The 7,210-nt window shown below is 38.0% G+C and overlaps 1 long non-coding RNA gene across 1 annotated transcript; it reads right to left on the bottom strand.

Moving 5' to 3' along the window:
* Positions 1-661: 661 nt before the first annotated feature.
* LOC118801505 lies at positions 662-3,514 on the bottom strand. Its single transcript, XR_005006542.1, has 3 exons — positions 3,479-3,514; positions 1,285-1,420; positions 662-700 (listed from the first exon to the last, which is right to left on the bottom strand). It is a non-coding gene; the product is annotated as an uncharacterized LOC118801505 (long non-coding RNA).
* Positions 3,515-7,210: the final 3,696 nt, after the last annotated feature.

Raw genomic sequence — 7,210 nt, 5'->3', positions numbered from 1 at the left:
TTTGTTTGAGCTCCTCTGACAGGTGGTCTGCTACCTTATTTACCAAGAAAACAAGCATGTTCCCTGACGCTGGCTTCAAAAGCTACAATATTGCAAACAGGCATGAATCCTCTCTCAGCAGAGATGCATGGTGGCAGAGATATGCACAGATATTTACTGGCTAAACTTGCTGACAATAAGAAGTTATGCAGCCTCCACCATGTGGCAAGTGCATCGTTCTCACTGTCAGCTTTTTGAAGGTTAAATTAGTGTACATTTATTGGAATTAGTATTTAAGAATTCACTATCTGCAGCCAAAATATGATAATGTATTTTAAATGAACGGAAATAATTTTAGAAGCTTTCTTTAGTTAATTAGTTAATATTGGTTACTGCAAAAAATTATCCAAAATTTTGTGATATTATTCAAGGCCTTATTGCCCACCTACTGAAAGTATAGTTATACTACAAAATAATTTCATTTCATATGGTTAAGATAGTTACCACAGCTAAAATTTTAGACATTCTACAAAATACCTCTATGATAATCACTAACATGTAATCATCTCTGAAACTTACCACCGTTATATTCTGCCAAAAGTAATACAGTAATTCGGGAGACCTTCCTCCTTCTCCCTGATTCAAGAAAGTCCATCAGTTCCCTCTGCATTCAACCACAAAATCTCCTTATTCAAAGAAGCCAGGGCAAATACACCATGACCTGTCAAAGAAGAATAATAAGCCAAACAAATCATATGCATGTTGTAGCAGCTGTGATACAGAAAACATCCTGCACTGTAAGACAGTGGATTAACTGTTTTAAAATGTATCATAGTGTGGCAATTAATCTGTTTCTAATTGAATTAATACACCACCATTAGATTTAGTGTACACAATATTACATAAACCAGCTTCAGCACAGAGGACTGTGGGCGTGGCAGTCGAGCAAAATAGATGAAAAGGATTTCTGAACTTCACGCAAATGAAAAGTGAACTGCACCAGGCAGTGGCCAATTCAAATGTGGATAATAATAATAAAACAAAAATATTCAAATTAACATATCAAAAACACAACATTTAGCAGCAGATAGCCGTATTTTACAAACATTATTAAGCTGGATTTCACATGCATTTCATTGGTACAAACAACTAGTCTACTACTATATACACTTGTGTTCTAGATAAATGGTTTGTATTTTAGTTGCATGCCCCCAAAATGGCTAACATTTGTCAAGAGAAATTATTTTCTTTACTCTAATGTAAGTATGCAGGCAAAACCACAACAATACAGAAAACCAGGCCTACCTTTATAAGGGTTTATTAATTTACTCTCCAATACATCAGTCTTGTCAGTTGCACTGGTGACATGTTGTACTGCTTCATCAAGTGGTTTCACCCTCCTCCGTCTCATTTTATCTTCTCCTCCTGCAACTGAGAGTATCTGAAGCAGAAGGTTGACAAATCATACTCAAAGCAAGGCCACATGGAACAGCAAAAACATTTGTATGGCCTAGAAAAGCCTTGTAATAAACAGAATTTTAAGATTTCCATACTATTTTCTACTAGTGAGATGTGATCAACATATATTTGCAAGTAGGAACAGTATATTTTATATGATATTATAAAAATTATTTTGAAAAGAAGCTAAATGGAATGACTCTTAAGACAAGATTAAATCAATAACAGGTCTTGATAATAGGCCAGTGCAAAGAAAAGAGTTCTAACCATAACAAAAACTATGCTTGTAATGTATTATATTATTAAATATTAATCATTTACTGTAGTGTAGACCTAAATGCAACTGTGTGAATTAGCTCTTCTTATATTTAGAGCTCAAATCTAGATCAGTGCCTCACTCTCTCTCTTTCTCTCCACACGTCTTGCTGTCTCCTGCTGAGTCCGCACAAGAATGGCTCTCGCTGTCTCCCTCTCCAAAACTGTCTTTCTCTCTCTAAAACTAAACATATATAAACATATACATATAGCGAGGCAGTGAGCCTTATAGTACACCTGAAAGATTAAATGATTTTCAAATCACAAAGAGTTACAATAATAATCATAGCCTACATGATGAACAACACTGTCTTAAGAATTTATAAGTGCAGAAATTTAACCTAACACAGAGCTTCTGAACCACCTCTACATGAGTCGGACTAATCAGAAGGACCCCTCTGTTGTGTATACTGTGTACAGGACAACACAATCACCATTAACTGGCAGGTTGGCACACTACTTTCAGAGTTCAAGCCTCAGCCAAAAATAATGGATGCGCTGGTCTTTTGGCCACAGCACATGCCTTTCATTTACTGAAATCAGTAACAGATCAAATAGCAGATACAATCTTTTTCAGAACAACCTGCAATCAGATATTTTACCAAATATTTCAGCCCCACCTTGCAGTCAATTGTCATCCAGTTAAGCTCAATGGCTGTTTTCTCTTTCTCACACACACACACACAAAACCCACAGCCCTTTTAATACTCTGATTATTTGAATTAATAAAATACCTGGTAAGAACAGTGAGTCTTACCCTGCTGTATTTTTCAGCTAAGTTAGATTAATAAGATAATCTCCACACAGCTTCCTCTCTCTAAAATGTACATACAGCTTTTTTAAAAACTTTGATCACATGAAACCAATAAAATATCCAACACACTTTTTCTCCCTAAACTAAAAACATACAAACTAAGCTTGAGGTTACCAAAGTGGGCCTTATAGCTCATTACCATCCAGCTAACCAGCCATCCTTCTCTCCCTCTTCTCTCCCCCTTCTCTCCCCCTTCTCTCTCTCTCTCTCTCTCTCTCTCTCTCTCCACTACGCAGGGAACACATAGCCCTTTAAACCTCTGACTACACAAAACCAACCAAATATCTCTCTCCCTCTCTCTCTCTCTCTCTCTAAAGCTAAACATCACTGAAAAAGCCTCACGGTACCAAACAGTGGGCCTTACAGCGCGTTAGCGTCAAGCTAACTAGCTAACGAGTAATGAGCTCCTGAAATGTTGTGATTGCTCGAGATAACACAGAGTCTGAGTCGAGAGCAAACATAAAACCGTATCTTTGCGAGCAAAGGCAAATATTTAAGCTATGAAGGGTTTAAAAATCTGCTTATCTACCTTACTCATTACCATCCAGCTAACCAGCCCCCCCCCTTCTCCAGCACCCCCTTCTCTCCCCCCTCTCTCCACTACGCACGCACAGAACACACAGCCCTTTAAAACACTAGGTTAATTACACTAAACCAGCCTAATGTCCTCCACTCTCTCCCCCTGCACAGCTAAACACCACTGAAAACGCCTCACGGTACCGAACAGCGGGTCTTACAGCGCGTTAGCGTCGAGCTAACTAACGCTAGCTAGCTAACGAGTTATGAGCTCCTGAAATGTTGTAGCTGCTCGAGATAACACAAACTGAGTCGAGAGCAAACATAAAACCGTATCTTTGCGAGCAAACGCATATATTTAAGCTATGAAGAGTTTTAAAATCCGGCTTAACTTACCTTACATCGGTGCTTCTTGTGTGCAGCCATCCTTCAGCTCTTTCGTGGCGTGACAGAGGGAATTACGGGAAATGTAGTTTCTTTGTTCTTCCAAGTCCCATTCGTTCCATTCAATATAGAACGGAAAAACTACAGGCGCCATTTTAGCTTCACTTCGGCATGCACACAAACAAAGCTATTAGGTTATAACATTAGCTTAGACCAGAAGTTCGACCGGAGTACTTTAAACCATTAAAATTGACTATATATACACTTATATATGTATTATACTGAACGTATCGACGTTGAAGACTTTATAACGCTGATGCTTATATATTTTATATTTTCTTTGGAACTTTTGGTAGCTTATCTTTTAACTGACTCACTGTTACAATGCAGTGCATATTACAATAGAATATAATAGGAGACAATATCTGACTGTAAACTGTTCACGTTTTGATTTCTTGATTGTAATATTTATATGTTTAACATAACTAACTATTTACTCATTAATATGTCTTATTTGTGTTTACCTTGTAGTAGCAGTGATTAATTCAGCGTTCACAGCACTCAATGACGTGTATCAGGGTTGCGCAGGCGCAGTAGTGAAAGTGTGCTTACGGTCCGCATCCTAAGCACACTTTTAGGGTAGGGTGCAGTACCACCAAGATACCTCCGGGGGCATCGGTGAGCATGTGTGTAAGCACGCTTTTACACACTTCTCATGTTTTTGCGTATGGTGGGGTCCAAAAAAAAAACCGCACCACCCATATCAGCATGGTCTCCTGAGTCAACTGGCGCATTTTGGCTGAAAACATTGTGGGGACCGGCAAACTGGTCCCCACAATGTTTTCGGTCCCCACACTGTGAGTGTGCTAACGTGTTGCGGCCCCCACCATGTAATAAAAACAAACACACACACACAATAATTTGCTAAACCTATGAGTCAAATTAAGAGCAGATTCAAACCATTATACAGACACTTTCCCAAGACTAACCTATTGCATAACTTTCTGATTCTCTCTCCCTCTGCTGAGATAGATTGTTTGCCTGTCTTGGAGGAAGCTGGGGCTTTTAGAGATTTAGTTTTTTTTGTTTTGTGGGATGGTTAATCTGGGTTGTGCTGTGTGGAGTAGTTTCAGGATTAGAAGGAAGGCATAGATGGGGCAAAATCAACATTAATAGATTTAAAAAGAATGAAAGTAGAAAGGGAGAGATATGAGGAATAGGATGGTTCTCTTACATGTTGCTTATCTGTCTATTAAACCTCCCCCTCCAAGTTAATGATCAGGGGTTTATAATGGAATTCACACAAGCGAAGCACAAATGACCATCAGGCCAATCCACACCGCTTCTGCCTCAGTTTTGTTTCGTAAGCGCTTCAGGTGGCAATAATAAATCTCGTGTGGTTTGTCTCCAAAGCAATGTTTCACCTGCCAGTCACCACTTGAATGGCATGAACTGTGTGAATGAAGATTTTGGCTTAACAGTAAAACTGAAAACATAAGAAAGGATTATTTGACCATGCAAATAATAAAGAGAATAGGTCCAAGGACTGAGCCCTGAGGAACACCCTCTGAGTAACAAGAACAGATTAGTGGTTCTTAAGAGATAAACTGCAAGCAAAGCAGGATAGAACAGTACCAGTAACTGCTAAAGAGATCACAATCACAAGTTTTTATGGCAATTTTAATAAGGTTAAGACGTTAATAAGTTTAGACGTGTTTATCCTTTAGTTGATTGGTTAAGGGATACATTCAAAAAATACAAGACTGAAATTTAAATGTCTGTTTTAAAATTCAATTTACAATTATGGATTTTTTTTTACTTTACAATTTCCTCTGAAGAGTTTTTACACAGCTCACATAAGATCAAGGGTACACGAGGGCCAAAATTTAAAAAAATGATGTACGTGACCAATAGTTATCATCATGACACTCTTAAAAAAGTTTGGTTCTTCAAGAGTTCTTTAGTAAAGGGAAAGATTCTATTTAGAACCATGAGTTCTTTCTAGAATCATTTCATGCTTGGTTCTCTGCAGGGTGAAGTGGTTCTGTAGACTGATGGAGAATGGGTTGTATATGGTTCCATATGGAACCTTTTTGAAAATAATTCTTTGAAAATTGTTCTATATAACACCAAAAAGGGTTCTGCTGCTGATACATCAAGCTTGTAATAATATAAGAAACATTTTTGGCGCTATATAGAACCCTTTTTTGAAAAGGTTCTATGTAGAACCATATACAGCATGTTCTCCATCAATCTGAAGAATATTTCACCTTGCAATGAACTATTTAAGCATGAAATTGTTCTTAAAGAACTCATGGTTCTAAATAGAACCATTCCCTGAACTAAAGGACCCTTGAAGAACCGTCTTTTTTAAGAGTGTATTGAGTGGTGCAATTTGAATTGATGAATAAGGAGTTTATGCTTTACTCAAGCACACAAGTGGGAAGAAAAGAGGCTTGATGTATAAAATGGAGAGTAATTTTTATTTAGTTGAGATTGAGACGCTTTGCCTTCAGCTGAAAGTTCTCCTTACTAGAAACCAGAATAGTGTGTTGAAGTGTCAACACTTAATCTTGTAATTTTGAAAGTTATCTGGCATCTAAGACAGTTTCATTCGTCTTCTTTCTTTTTGCATTGTCTTTCATGTCTGAAATTGGCTTCTTTTGATCTTTAGTGATTTAGCAACTGTGGATGCCTCATATTTTCTGACTCTAGCAGGCCCAGTTTGTCTTTGTTTGAAAATAACAGATGTATGAACACACGCCGTGCCCTCAGTCTTTCATCACAGTGGAAATGAGACAGATCAGTACAGGACCAGATGGATTTCTGATGGATTGCTAATGCTAATGCTAACGCTAGTGCAGTATGTGTTTAAATTTTGCTCTGTGGGCTGGATGTTTGTGGGTAAATTTGCCTGTTTCAGCTTTAATGTTCTAAGACAGGACACAGGCAGGTACACATCTCTACGATCTTTGCTACAATAATGTCTGTTGCAGACAAAATTCTTTTCTTTAGTGCTGTGGTTAAAATTTGGGATGTCAACCTCTAGAGACAATTAACCTTATATTTAGAACTTGCTGTATAAATTCACTGATATCTGTATAGTCATATGTAAGAGTTTGAACATCCATAGTCAAATTATGTTTTGTTGATTTTTTAAGTAAATATATTAAATTCATCAAATAAGCAGTGATTGTGCATTAAGATGTGTAGAAGTGTGTTTAGCACAAAATTATTGTTCAGATCATTTTGCACACTATTTTAAATTAATATAAAAACTACAAAAAAAGACGCACAACATTATAGTCACACTTGTTAGAGAATCGGAAATTTTGTTCTTTTTTTCCTTTAATGGTTCAATACCAATTCATGCTATCGGATCAGTGCAGCCTCTATGAAACATGTCTTGGCTGATCGACTACATTTGGGCTAACGGGAGGGAAAACTGTGTAAATCTGATTTTTGGCTGAACTGGCTTCTAGCTCTGTTGATTTGTGTGCATCATCACGCTGACTGTGGGGAAAAAGACGAATTGTTGGCCGTTGCGAGGTTGAATCAGGACAGCGGAGCTTTAGCCGTGACCTCGTCCCAAGATCCATTCCACCGCAAACGTTTGTCTCTACGTCAGCCCTCCATTACCATAATTAGTAGGTGCAGGCCCGTTTGTGCAAACATTCAGTGGAGCATCTTGCTGGAGTTTGCCAAAAAGCCCACCCTCCTCCCCTTTCCCTCTGCTATTAGCTC

The sequence above is a fragment of the Colossoma macropomum genome, unplaced genomic scaffold (assembly GCF_904425465.1).
Source record: "Colossoma macropomum unplaced genomic scaffold, Colossoma_macropomum, whole genome shotgun sequence".
In the NCBI taxonomy this organism is placed as follows: Eukaryota; Metazoa; Chordata; class Actinopteri; order Characiformes; family Serrasalmidae; genus Colossoma; species Colossoma macropomum.
The sequence above is the reverse complement of the archived record's forward strand: the minus strand, read 5'-3'. Positions and strand labels throughout refer to the sequence as shown.